The following is a 13,066-nucleotide window of genomic DNA, read 5'->3' as shown; positions in this document are numbered from 1 at the left end:
ACTCTGTCAATGCACAGGTTTCTAAGTTCTATTTTGTGTGTGGTAAAATACACATAACATAAAACTGATCATCTTAACCATTTTTACAATTTTATTTATTTATTTATTTTTAAGATTTTATTTATTAATTTTAAAGGGAAAGAGCACCTGAGCAGGGGGAGGGCCAGAGGGAGAGAAGTAGACTCTGCACTGAGTGTGGAGCCTGACCTAGGGCACAATCTCAGGAACCTGAGATCAAGACCTGAATCTAAACCAAGAGTCCGATGCTTAACCAACTGATGCACCCAGGTGCTTCATTAACCCTTTTAAAAACATATATATTTATTTATTTGAGAGAGAGAAAGAGCATGAGTGGGAGGGAGAATGGGAGAGGGAGAGAGAATTTCAAGCAGAATCCATGAGGAGCACTGAGTCAGATGTGGGGCTTGATCCCTGAGATCAAGACCTGAGTTGAAACCAAGAGTCTGAGGATTAACCAGCTGTGCCGCCCAGGCACCCTGATCATCTTTTTTTTTAAAATTTAATTTAATTTAATTTAATTTTTTTTATTTTTTTATTTTTTATTTTTTTGGCACCCTGATCATCTTAACCATTGTTAAATGTGCGGTTCTGTGGTATTAAATACATTCATAATGTTCTGCAACCATTACCACAATCCATACTCAGAACTCTTTTCATCTTGTATAATTGAAACTCTATAATCATTAAACAGTAACTCCCTGTTACCTCTCCCTGTCCCCAGCCCATAGTATTAGCCTGGGAGTGGATGAAGGACCCACCATGCTGTGGAGAATATAAAAAATAATGAGACAATCTTCATACTTCCTTCCCCGGTATATACTATGAGGAAGTGCATCTTAAGAGAGAAAGAAAAAAGAAATTGGGGGGAAGGGCTAATATGATTTTTATTCTGTTGTAATTTTAATTCTGAATAACACCCAGCTGTGTCACTGGCCAAACTACTACTCTAGATTCAGGTCTGGTTACATATTCACCATAGTTTCTGTACTGTTGGTTGAAAGGAATCTAAATGTGCCAGGCACAGGTTGTGCTAGTTTGATATACCACTCCAACATGGAAGAGTTTTATTGAAAATAATGTGATATTAATATTAGGATAAGGGGAGAGGATTAGGGGGAAAGGAAAGAAAGATGGGAAGGGAAGGAGGAAGATAGATTTTCTTGACCTGGTTGAATGGTAGTAAAGTGTAAAGTGTAGAAATGTGTGTGTTTGTTGGAGAGAGGATGTTTCTTCTCAGCCCAGGGAATATAATCGTAGAAATTAGGAGAATCAAAGCATAAACTGTTACTAACTAAATAACAAGAAGGGAAAATTAAGGAAGTAGAAGGAGATAGCAAAACTGAAGATTGTTATATTCTTGAAGTAGTTCTACTTTTTATATGTGATTACTATAATCATTGTAGTCAGAAATTATGATTTTACAACTGTTAATTTTATACCACATGAATTAGAAAACCTAGTATCTTACTTTAGGTTTAATTGTTTCCATGTAGGATAATGTTACAGTTGAACACATGAAAAATATGTTTCAGTTAGATATAATGTCTTTTCTCTCTCTCTCTCTTTTAAAAAGATTTTATTTATTTATTTGACAGAAAGAGACATAGTGAGAGAGGGAGCACAAGCAGGGGGAATGGGAGAAGGAGAAGCAGGCTTCCCACTGAGCAGGGAACCCAAGGTGTAGGTCTCGATCCCAGGACCCTGAGATCAGACCTGAGGCGTGGAAGCCCCTATAATATTCTTTTCAAGCAAGCTATGTCTACTTTTGTAGAGCCAATCCTCTTTGGAAATGCTACACAACTGTTCTAAAATTAAATTAGAATTCAGACACTTGGAACACAGAAAAACAGCTCTTTTTATAGTAGAAAATATAATAAAAGTTTTAATAAATAAATAAATAAATAAATAGTTTAATGTAGGATTATTATATAAAGTTACATAAAATGTAGACAATTCTGTGAATTTATTATGTTATGAGAGTTTTATATGGTAGCCTTATAGAAAGATCATATTATTCAATTTGTTATACCTACAACTACATTTCAATTAAAACACTTAACAATTTCCTTGTTCTTTTTGAAATATTTTGAAACCCATTAGTGTGTCAGTGAGTTGACATTGCTCTCCAATTGCAATAGATATCAAGTGATAAAAATTGATTTTTTTGGTACCTTACTTTGAAGAGTCAGCATTGGTTACCTGAATATATTGCAATTCCTTTAAAACGTTATTCCCATGTTGTTAAAAGTTTTCATTTCTGAGCTTAAGATTATATGTGCAGTTTTTTCTTCACTACAGAGTGATTTTCATTTTGAGGAAATATAATGAAATGTGGAATTCTAAGAAATGATACAATATTAAATATATATTTTAAAAGTCTATTTTTTATACATAAAGCTAAATTATACCAACATAGGTTCAGTGTGTCCATCTCTACCCATTTTGGATATCATGTAATTTTTATTATAAATGTATTACAAAGCAATAATGGAAATAACAAATTTATATTTCCAGGAGACAATGAAACCTTTACCTACTAATAAACCATTACATTAAAAATATTATAGAAAAGTACACAAATTATTAGTTCATATGTCAGTGCATTTTCATAAATTGAACTGTCCATGTAACCGTTATCAGATGAAAAAACAGAACATTACAAGCATCCTTAACCCCTCCTGTAACTCTGTCCTGGTCACTAACCATTATTCTGGCTTCTATCATCATTGCTTTATTTTCACTATCTTCAACTTGTGTAAATTGAGTAATTAGGTGTATTTTGTTTATGGCTTCTTTCACTCAACCTTATAATTTGTGGCCTATAAACAATGTTGTTTTAGGTGGCAATCATTAGTTCATTTTCAGCATAAGAATATGTCACGGGAGCACCTGGCTGACTCAGTCAGTTAAGTGCCTGACTCTTGGTTTCAGCTCAGGTCATAGTCTCGTATGTCATGGGATGGAGCCCAAAGTCAGGCTCTGTGCACAGCAGAGAGTGTGCTTGAAATTCTTTCCTTCTCCCTCTGCCTCTCCCCCACTCTCGCATTCCCTGTCTTTCTCTCTAAAATAAAATAAATATTAAAAAAAAGATATCACAATTTCTTTATCAATCTTACTTATCTTATTATGGATGAAAATTTGGGTTATTTCCAGTTTAGTGCTCTCATGAGTACTGTTAATATTGAATATTGAATATTGAGTATTGAATAGTTAATAGTGAATATAAATATGCATTTCTCTTAATTTATATGCCTAGGACTGGAGTTTCTGGGTCACAGTGTCTGGTGGATGTTCCATTTTATTAGATCTTACCCAACAGTTTTTCCCAGTATAGGTAGTGGTTTATATTCCCACCAGTAATATATAAGAGTTGCAGTTGTTCCACTATCTCACTAACGTTTGGTGGTGTCTATCTTTTTCATTTTAGCCATTTCAGAGTTAGGAGTATTTCAGTGAGGCTTTATTATCCATTTTCCTAATGACTAATGAAGTTTAACATTTTTTCAAATGTTCCTTGGTCATTTGGATTTTTTTTGAGAGTGCCTTTTCGTGTGTCTTTTCTATTCATCTATTATGTTACTTTTATTATTGATTAGTAGTTCTTAATATATTATGGTTATATTTGATAGCTATACATTCTGTAAATACAATCTCTTCTCTGATTCATTTTTCAGTTTCTTAGTGATTTCTATTAATAAATGTAACTTCTCAATTTTAATATTGAATTTACTAATCTTTTCCTTAAAGTCACTGCTTTTATGTCTCGTTTAAGAATTATTTCCCTATCATAGTTCTTAAATAATTTCATAGACATTTTGTTGCTTTGTTTTTCACAATTAGATCTATAATATTATCTCAAGGATTGTTCTACATCACATGTATTTATGAATGAGGTTAGCCTGCAATATTCCTTTCTTGAATTTTCCTTGTCATTGTTGTCAGATTTTGTTTGTTCCTTCTGGTTTTAAGAAAAAGAGTTTTGGAAAGTTTTTAATTAATTATTCCTCTATTTGTAAGTAGATAGTTTCAAAATCTCACTGGTTTATAGCAATAGCATTTATTTATTTTTTGGTATTTTTGGTATTATTTTAGTATTTTTGGTATCATTCAGTTCTACACTTATCCTAATTTACATTATCATATATACTTTGACCTATGTTATTTAAAACTATATTTAAATTTTTCAAATGCTTATAGCCTTATTAAAAATATAATTTTTTATAGTTATTAACTAAATTGTAAATTTTGTAAGTCAAGAAATGTTATTTACGTACTACCCAGTTTTTGAAATCTCTTTAAACTTGTTTTATAGCCTAATACATAGTATTTTAGTAAATATTTCTCTTACACTTATAAATGTGTATTTGTCAATATTTGCATGTAATGCTATAGATGTCAGCTAGACCAAGGTTATTTATTAATTGAGTTTTTCATATCTTCTCTATCTTATTTAATGTATTAATTATTTTGAGTGGTATGTCAAAAAAACCCACTATAATGATGTATTTTACAATTACTCCTCATGGTCTGTTTAACTTTAACTTAAAAATTTTTGAATCAGTACCATTATAGGTGACTACATATTCTAGACTTCTGTTGAACTGAATATTCTGTCATATTATAATGCCCCTCTTTATCTCTACTAATACATTTTAGCTATATCAGCCTTTTGTTGTTGTTAGAATTTGTCTCACATGTCATTCTTTATCCTTTTTCTTTAAACTATTCTCTGACTATATGTTTTTAGTGGGTCCCCTTTGTTACTAACATATTTGGGAATAGGTGGATTTTGTTTTTATAACCAGGTTACAAAATCTCTATTTTCTGTTGTTTTCTACTTTTCTGAATTTGTTTATTTCTTTTTTTTTATTTATTTTTTATTTTTTTTTTTTAATTTTTTTATTTTAATAAACATATAATGTATTTTTATCCCCAGGGGTACAGGTCTGTGAATCGTCTGGTTTACACATTTCACAGCACTCATCATAGCACATACCCTCCCCAATGTCCATTTCCCCACCACCCTCTCCCGTCCCCCTTCCCCCCCGCAACCCTCAGTCTGTTTCTTGAGATTGAGTCTTTTATGGTTTGTCTCCCTCCCAATCCCATCTTTTCATTTTTTCTTTTCCTACCTCCCCCCAAACCCCCCCACCTTGCATCTCCACTTCCTCATATCAAAGAGATCATATGATAGTTATATTTCTCCGATTGACTTATTTCGCTAAGCATGATACCCTCTAGTTCCATCCACGTCGTCGCAAATGGCAAGATTTCATGTCTTTTGATGGCTGCATAGTATTCCATTGTGTATATATACCACATCTTCTTTATCCATTCATCTGTTGATGGACATCTAGGCGCTTTCCACAGTTTGGCTATTGTGGACATTGCTGCTATAAACATTCGGGTGCACGTGCCCCTTCGGAGCACCACGTTTGTATCTTTAGGATATATACCCAGGAGTGCAATTGCTGGGTCGTAGGGTAGCTCTATTTTCAGTTTTTTGAGGAACCTCCACACTGTTTTCCAGAGTGGTTGCACCAGCTTGCATTCCCACCAACAGTGTAGGAGGGTTCCCCTCTCTCCGCATCCTCGCCAGCATCTGTCATTTCTTGACTTGTTAATTTTAGCCATTCTGACTGGTGTGAGGTGGTATCTCATTGTGGTTTTGATTTGTATTTCCCTGATGCCGAGTGATGTGGAGCATTTTTTCATGTGTCTGTTGGCCATCTGGATGTCTTCCTTGCAGAAATGTCTGTTCATGTCCTCTGCCCATTTCTTGACTGGATTATTTGTTCTTTGGGTATTGAGTTTGATAAGCTCTTTATAGATTTTGGATACGAGCCCTTTATCTGATATGTCATTTGCAAATATCTTCTCCCATTCTGTCAGTTGTCTTTTGGTTTTGTTAACTGTTTCCTTTGCTGTGCAAAAGCTTTTGATCTTGATGAAATCCCAATAGTTCATTTTTGCCCTTGCTTCTGTTGCCTTTGGCGATGTTCCTAGGAAGAAGTTGCTGCGGTGGAGGTCAAAGAGGTTGCTGCCTGCATTGTCCTCAAGGATTTTGATAGATTCCTTTCGCACATTGAGGTCCTTCATCCACTTTGAGTCTATTTTCGTGTGTGGTGTAAGGAAATAGTCCAATTTCATTTTTCTGCATGTGGCTGTCCAATTTTCCCAGCACCATTTGTTGAAGAGGCTGTCTTTTTTCCATTGGATATTCTTTCCTGCTTTGTCGAAGATTAGTTGACCATAGAGTTGAGGGTCTATTTCTGGGCTCTCTATTCTGTTCCATTGGTCTATATGTCTGTTTTTGTGCCAGTACCATACTGTCTTGATGATGACAGCTTTGTAATAGAGCTTGAAGTCTGGAATTGTGATACCACCGACTTTGGCTTTCTTTTTCAATATTCCTTTGGCTATTCGAGGTCTTTTCTGGTTCCATATAAATTTTAGGATTATTTGTTCTATTTCTTTAAAAAAAATGGATGGGATTTTGATAGGGATTGCATTAAATGTGTAGATTGCTTTAGGTAAAATAGACATTTTCACAATATTTGTTCTTCCAATCCATGAGCATGGAATATTTTTCCATTTCTTTGTGTCTTCCTCAATTTCTTTCATGAGTACTTTATAGTTTTCTGAGTATAGATTCTTTGCCTCTTTGGTTAGATTTATTCCTAGGTATCTTATGGTTTTGGGTACGATTGTAAATGGGACTGACTCCTCAATTTCTCTTTCTTCTGTCTTGTTGTTAGTGTAAAGAAATGCGACTGATTTCTGTGCATTGACTTTATATCCTGACACTTTACTGAATTCCTGTATAAGTTCTAGCAGTTTTGGAGTGGAGCCTTTTGGGTTTTCCACATATAGTATCATATCATCTGCAAAGAGTGATAGTTTGACTTCTTCTTTGCCGATTTGGATGCCTTTAATTTCTTTTTGTTGTCTGATTGCTGAGGCTAGGACTTCTAGTACTATGTTGAACAGCAGTGGTGATAACGGACATCCCTGCCGTGTTCCTGACCTTAGCGGAAAAGCTTTCAGTTTTTCTCCATTGAGAATGATATTTGCGGTGGGTTTTTCATAGATGGCTTTGATAATATTGAGGTATGTGCCTTCTATCCCTACACTTTGAAGAGTTTTAATCAGGAAGGGATGCTGCACTTTGTCAAATGCTTTTTCAGCATCTATTGAGAGTATCATATGGTTCTTACTCTTTCTTTTATTAATGTATTGTATCACATTGATGGATTTGCGGATGTTGAACCAACCTTGCAGCCCTGGAATAAATCCCACTTGGTCGTGGTGAATAATCCTTTTAATGTACTGTTGGATCCTATTGGCCAGTATTTTGGTGAGAATTTTTGCATCTGTGTTCATCAAGGATATTGGTCTGTAATTCTCTTTTTTGGTGGGATCCTTGTCTGGTTTTGGGATCAAGGTGATGCTGGCCTCATAGAATGAGTTTGGAAGTTTTCCTTCCATTTCTATTTTTTGGAACAGTTTCAGGAGAATAGGAATTAATTCTTCTTTAAATGTTTGGTAGAATTCCCCTGGGAAGCCGTCTGGTCCTGGACTTTTGTTTGTTTGGAGATTTTTGATGACTGTTTCAATCTCCTTACTGGTTATGGGTCTGTTCAGGTTATCTATTTCTTCCTGGTTCAGTTGTGGTAGTTTATACATCTCTAGAAATGTATCCATTTCTTCCAGGTTGTCAAATTTGTTGCCATAGAGTTGCTCGTAGTATGTTCTTATAATTGTTTGTATTTCTTTGGTGTTGGTTGTGATCTCTCCTCTTTCATTCATGATTTTATTTATTTGCGTCCTTTCTCTTTTCTTTTTGATAAGTCTGGCCAGGGGCTTATCAATCTTATTAATTCTTTCAAAGAACCAGCTCCTAGTTTTGTTGATTTGTTCTATTGTTTTTTTAGTTTCTATTTCATTGATTTCTGCTCTGATCTTTATGATTTCTCTTCTCCTGCTGGGTTTAGGCTTTCTTTGTTGTTCTCTCTCCAGCTCCTTTAGGTGTAGGGTTAGGTTGTGTATTTGAGACCTTTCTTGTTTCTTGAGAAAGGCTTGCACTGCTATATATTTTCCTCTCAGGACTGCCTTTGTTGTGTCCCACAGATTTTGAACTGTTGTGTTTTCATTATCATTTGTTTCCATGAATTTTTTCAATTCTTCTTTAATTTCCTGGTTGACCCATTCATTTTTTAGAAGGATGCTGTTTAGTCTCCATGTATTTGCGTTCTTTCCAAATTTCCTCTTGTGATTGAGTTCGAGCTTCAGAGCATTGTGGTCTGAAAATATGCAGGGAATGATCTCGATCTTTTGGTACCGATTGAGACCTGATTTATGACCCAGGATGTGGTCTATTCTGGAGAATGTTCCATGTGCACTAGAGAAGAATGTATATTCTGTTGCTTTGGGATGGAATGTTCTGAATATATCTGTGATGTCCATCTGGTCCAGTGTGTCATTTAAGGCCTTTATTTCCTTGTTGATCTTTTGCTTAGATGATCTGTCCATTTCAGTGAGGGGAGTGTTAAAGTCCCCTGCTATTATTGTATTACTGTTGATGTATTTCTTTGATTTTGTTATTAATTGGTTTATATAGTTGGCTGCTCCCATGTTAGGGGCATAGATATTTAAGATTGTTAGATCTTCTTGTTGGACAGACCCTTTGAGTATGATATAGTGTCCTTCCTCATCTCTTATTATAGTCTTTGGCTTAAAATCTAATTGATCTGATATAAGGATTGCCACCCCAGCTTTCTTCTGATGTCCATTAGCATGGTACATTGTTTTCCACCCCCTCACTTTAAATCTGGAGGTGTCTTCGGGTCTAAAATGAGTTTCTTGTAGGCAGCATATTGATGGGTTTTGTTTTTTTATCCATTCTGATACCCTGTGTCTTTTGATTGGGGCATTGAGCCCATTAACATTCAGGGTAACTATTGAGACATATGAATTTAGTGCCATTGTATTGCCTGTAAGATGATTGTTACTGTATATTGTTTCTGTTTCTTTCTGATCTACTACTTTTAGGGTCTCTCTTTGCTTAGAGGACCCCTTTCAATATTTCCTGTAGAGCTGGTTTGGTGTTTGCAAATTCTTTCAGCTTTTGTTTGTCCTGGAAGCTCTTTATCTCTCCTTCTATTTTCAGTGATAGCCTAGCCGGATATAGTATTCTTGGCTGCATGTTTTTCTCGTTTAGTGCTCTGAATATATCATGCCAGTTCTTTCTGGCCTGCCAGGTCTCTGTGGATAGGTCCGCTGCCAATCTAATGTTTTTACCCTTGTATGTTACAGACTTCTTTTCCCGGGCTGCTTTCAGGATTTTCTCTTTGTCGCTAAGACTTGTAAATTTTACTATCAGGTGACGAGGTGTGGACCTATTTTTATTGATTTTGAGGGGCGTTCTTAGCATCTCCTGGATTTTGATGTTTGTTCCCTTTGCCATATTAGGGAAATTCTCTCCAATAATTGTCTCCAATATACCTTCTGCTCCCCTCTCTCTTTCTTCTTCTTCTGGAATCCCAATTATTCTAATGTTGTGTCGTCTTATGGTGTCACTTATCTCTCGAATCCTCTCCTCGTGTTCCAGTAGTTGTTTGTCTCTCTTTTGCTCAGCTTCTTTATTCTCTGTCATTTGGTCTTCTATGTCACTAATTCTTTCTTCTGCCTCATTTATCCTGGCAGTGAGAGCTTCCATTTTTGATTGCACCTCATGAATAGCTTTTTTGATTTCAACTTGGTTAGATTTTAGTTCTTTTATTTCTCCAGAAAGGGCTTTTATCTCTCCGGAGAGGGTTTCTCTAATATCTTCTATGCCTTTTTCGAGCCCGGCTAGAACCTTGAGAATTGTCATTCTGAACTCTAGATCTGTCATGCTACCTATGTCTGTATTGATTAGGTCTCCAGCCTTCGGTACGGCCTCTTGTTCTTTTTTTTGAGGTGAGTTTTTCCGCCTTGTCATTTTGTCCAGGTAGGATTTGCTTTCTCCTGCTGTGGAATTCCGCTGTTCTTGGTGACTGAAGTTGGTTTTGGATGGTTTCTTGTTGATCTTCTGGGGGAGGGGCCTGTTGTAGTGATTCTCAAGTGTCTTTGCCGCAGGCAGAATTGCACCGCCCTTGCCAGGGGCCGGGCTAAGTAATCCGCTCGGGTTCGCTTTCGGGAGCTTTTGGCCCCTGAGCGCTTTCCGTAGAGTCCGGAGGACGGGAATGAAGATGGCGGCCTCCCAGTCTCCAGCCCGGAGGAGCCGAGAGCTTGGGGTTCCGCTCCTCAGTGCGCTCTCAGAGCAAAGCGCCCAACAGCCCCGCCTCCCTGGCTTGCGGTCGCGCCTCGAGGAAAGCAGTCAATTGTTGGAGCTGGAGAAAAGCGCCGGGTCGCTTTTGTCTCCGTGGCCTCCGGCCGCGCTCCGAGCCCACCCAGCCTGCAACCGGCACAAGGTAACCCCGGGCTTAGAGCTCACTCCTCGGCTTTGTCGCTGTAGCCGGCTTCCCCGCTCTAATACCTGCGAGCTCTGCGGCACTCAGACATCCCCAGTCCTTCTGTGACCCTGCGGGTCCTGGGGTTATGCTGACCCCGCCTGGGTTTCCCCCCAGTTTAGCCTCTGGAGCGATGTCTCCCAGTGGAGCCGACTTTTAAAAGTCCCGATTTTGTGCTCCGTCGCTCCGCCGCTTGCCGGGTGCCGGCCCCTCCCCCCGGGGTCTATCTTCCCGTCGCTTTGGATTCACTTCTCCGCAGGTCCTACCTTTCAGAAAGTGATCGATTTTCTGTTTCTGGGATTGTTGCTCTTCTTCTCTTCGATTTCCCGTTGGATTTATAGGTGTTCACAATGGTTAGATAAGCTATCTAGCTGATCTCCTGCTACCCGATGTCGTCTCAGCCTGCTACTTCTCCGCCATCTTGACTCCTCCTGAATTTGTTTATTTCTTGCCTTTTTTTATTTTTAATGACTCTACTGATCTGGAACCCATATACTCTTAGTTTTGCTTTTTTAGTAAATACCTTGGTGTTGCTACATGCACACTTTTTTTTTTAAAGATTTTATTTATTTATTTGACAGACAGAGATCACAAGCAGGCAGAGAGGCAGGCAGAGAGAGAGGAAGAGAAGCAGGCTCCTTGCCGAGCAGAGAGCCTGATGTAAGGCTTGATCCCAGGACCCTGGGATCATGACCTGAGCTGAAGGCAGAGGCTTTAACCCACTGAGCCACCCAGGCGCCCCGCTACATGTGCACTTAATAACGTTTATATTTCATCAAGATCTTTGTTTTCCTGAACAATGCTTTAGCTTTGTTTTCTTTAACCTTACAAATTGTCTTCTGCAATAAACTGCTATTCAAATTCACCTATATCTATCATTTTTTAAAATTTCCTTTCTAAAGCTCAGACATTCCTTCTAGGGTCATTTTTTTTTTTTTTGAAGTGTGTCTTTTAGAAATTCCTTTAGTTACAAACTTTAGTGATAGATACTTTCATTTATTCGTTCAAGTCAGTACCTATTATGTACTGGGCATAAAATAATGTATACAAAAATCCCTGCTCCCATGGAACTAAAATTCTAGGGAGTAAAACAGACAATAAACATGATAAAACATAAAATATATAGTTATATTCTATGTTATATTCTGTAACAGGAAAAATAAAGCAGAATAATGTGATATAAAATTTTAGATAGGGTAAGTGAAGTCTTACTGAGAGGGTAGCTTTTGAATCAAGACCAGAAAGAACTGAGGGAACATGAAGTTATCTAATGAAAAAGCATTGCAGACAAGGGGGACAGATTCTACAAGAGGGCCTGGCAAAGTTCAAGATACAGCAAGGAGGCCAAGAAGACTATCGCAGAACGAATTGTTTGGAGATTAGTAGATGTGCCCAGAGATGTAATGTATAGCCATATGATACATGACTTGGTAGGTTATGCTTCATGGTGAGATGGAAGGCTATTAGAAAGTTTTGAATGGACTACTGATAGGATTTTTAACAAGTTTACTCTGTACTTTATAGACTGGAGGGGAGCAAGAGAAGAAGCAGTTAATAAGCTATTGCTGTATCAGTGAGAGATAATGGTGGCTTGGAACAGAGTGCTGGCTGTCAGAGTGGTGATAAGTGTCACAGTCCAGGTATTTTTTTGAAGGCAAAGCTCATAGGATATGCCATTGGTTCTAATGTAGGCTGTGAAACACAGAGAAGCTAAGATGGCTTAGAGGTTTAAGTCCAAGAAGCTATCACAGGAGATTTGCCAGTAACTTAGAAGGAGACAAATCTAAGAGGTGACGATTTTGAAGAGATCATCAGGGGCTTAATTTTGAACAAATTAACTTAAAAAATATAAAAATGTCTTAATGTCATCCTTATTCTTGTAATACTGCTTTGCTGTCTGTATCATTCTATCTGGTATCTAATTTCCTTAGCACTTTAGTCATATTACTGGCTTCATGGTCACTGCTGATGATTCAGTCCTCAAATTGTCATGTCTTTTTAGGTAATCTGTCTTCTCTACGTGTTTCTGAGATCTCCTTGTTTTTCATGATATTTAGTGGTCTTATTGTATCTCACTCATACTGGTACTGAGCATTCTTTTGTCAATGTAATTTTTTCCCTTTTGTTGCAATCATTCAGGATTTTGTTTTGTCTTTAATTTCATTAGCTTGGATAGATATGAGAGTTTTATTTGTTTGCTTGTTTGCTTTATTTGTTCTGCTTGGATCTAGCTCAACCCTCTCAGTCTGAGCTCATATGCTTTACTCTCATTCTCAGGTACTCCCAGTAATCATTTCTTCTCATATTGTCTCCTAGCCTTCTTTATATTTTATTTATTTATTTTTTTGCTAGCTTGCGTTAGAACTTCTAGCCTCTGGATCACTTTTTATTTTAATATCTTCTCTTTATGTCTTTGTTGTGAGTTCTTGGAGTTTAATTTGACCCATTTTCCAGCTCACCCATCTGCAAAAGCTTTTATTCTCCTATTCAAACCTTGTATTTATATTTTTGTTCTATGATCTGAGAAGTGATTTCTGTATCTACTTCATTTT

The 13,066-nt window shown here is 37.0% G+C and overlaps 1 protein-coding gene across 1 annotated transcript in view; it reads left to right on the top strand.

Moving 5' to 3' along the window:
* The window catches only part of STPG2 (sperm tail PG-rich repeat containing 2), a gene marked incomplete at both ends in the record, with an annotated part of 344,118 nt that overhangs the window by 244,831 nt on the left and 86,221 nt on the right, over nucleotides 1-13,066 (top strand). The window lies entirely within an intron of this gene.

Source organism: Martes martes, assembly GCF_963455335.1.
Source record: "Martes martes genome assembly, chromosome: 2".
Lineage (NCBI taxonomy): Eukaryota > Metazoa > Chordata > Mammalia > Carnivora > Mustelidae > Martes > Martes martes.
This window is presented reverse-complemented; position numbering and strand designations above follow the sequence as displayed.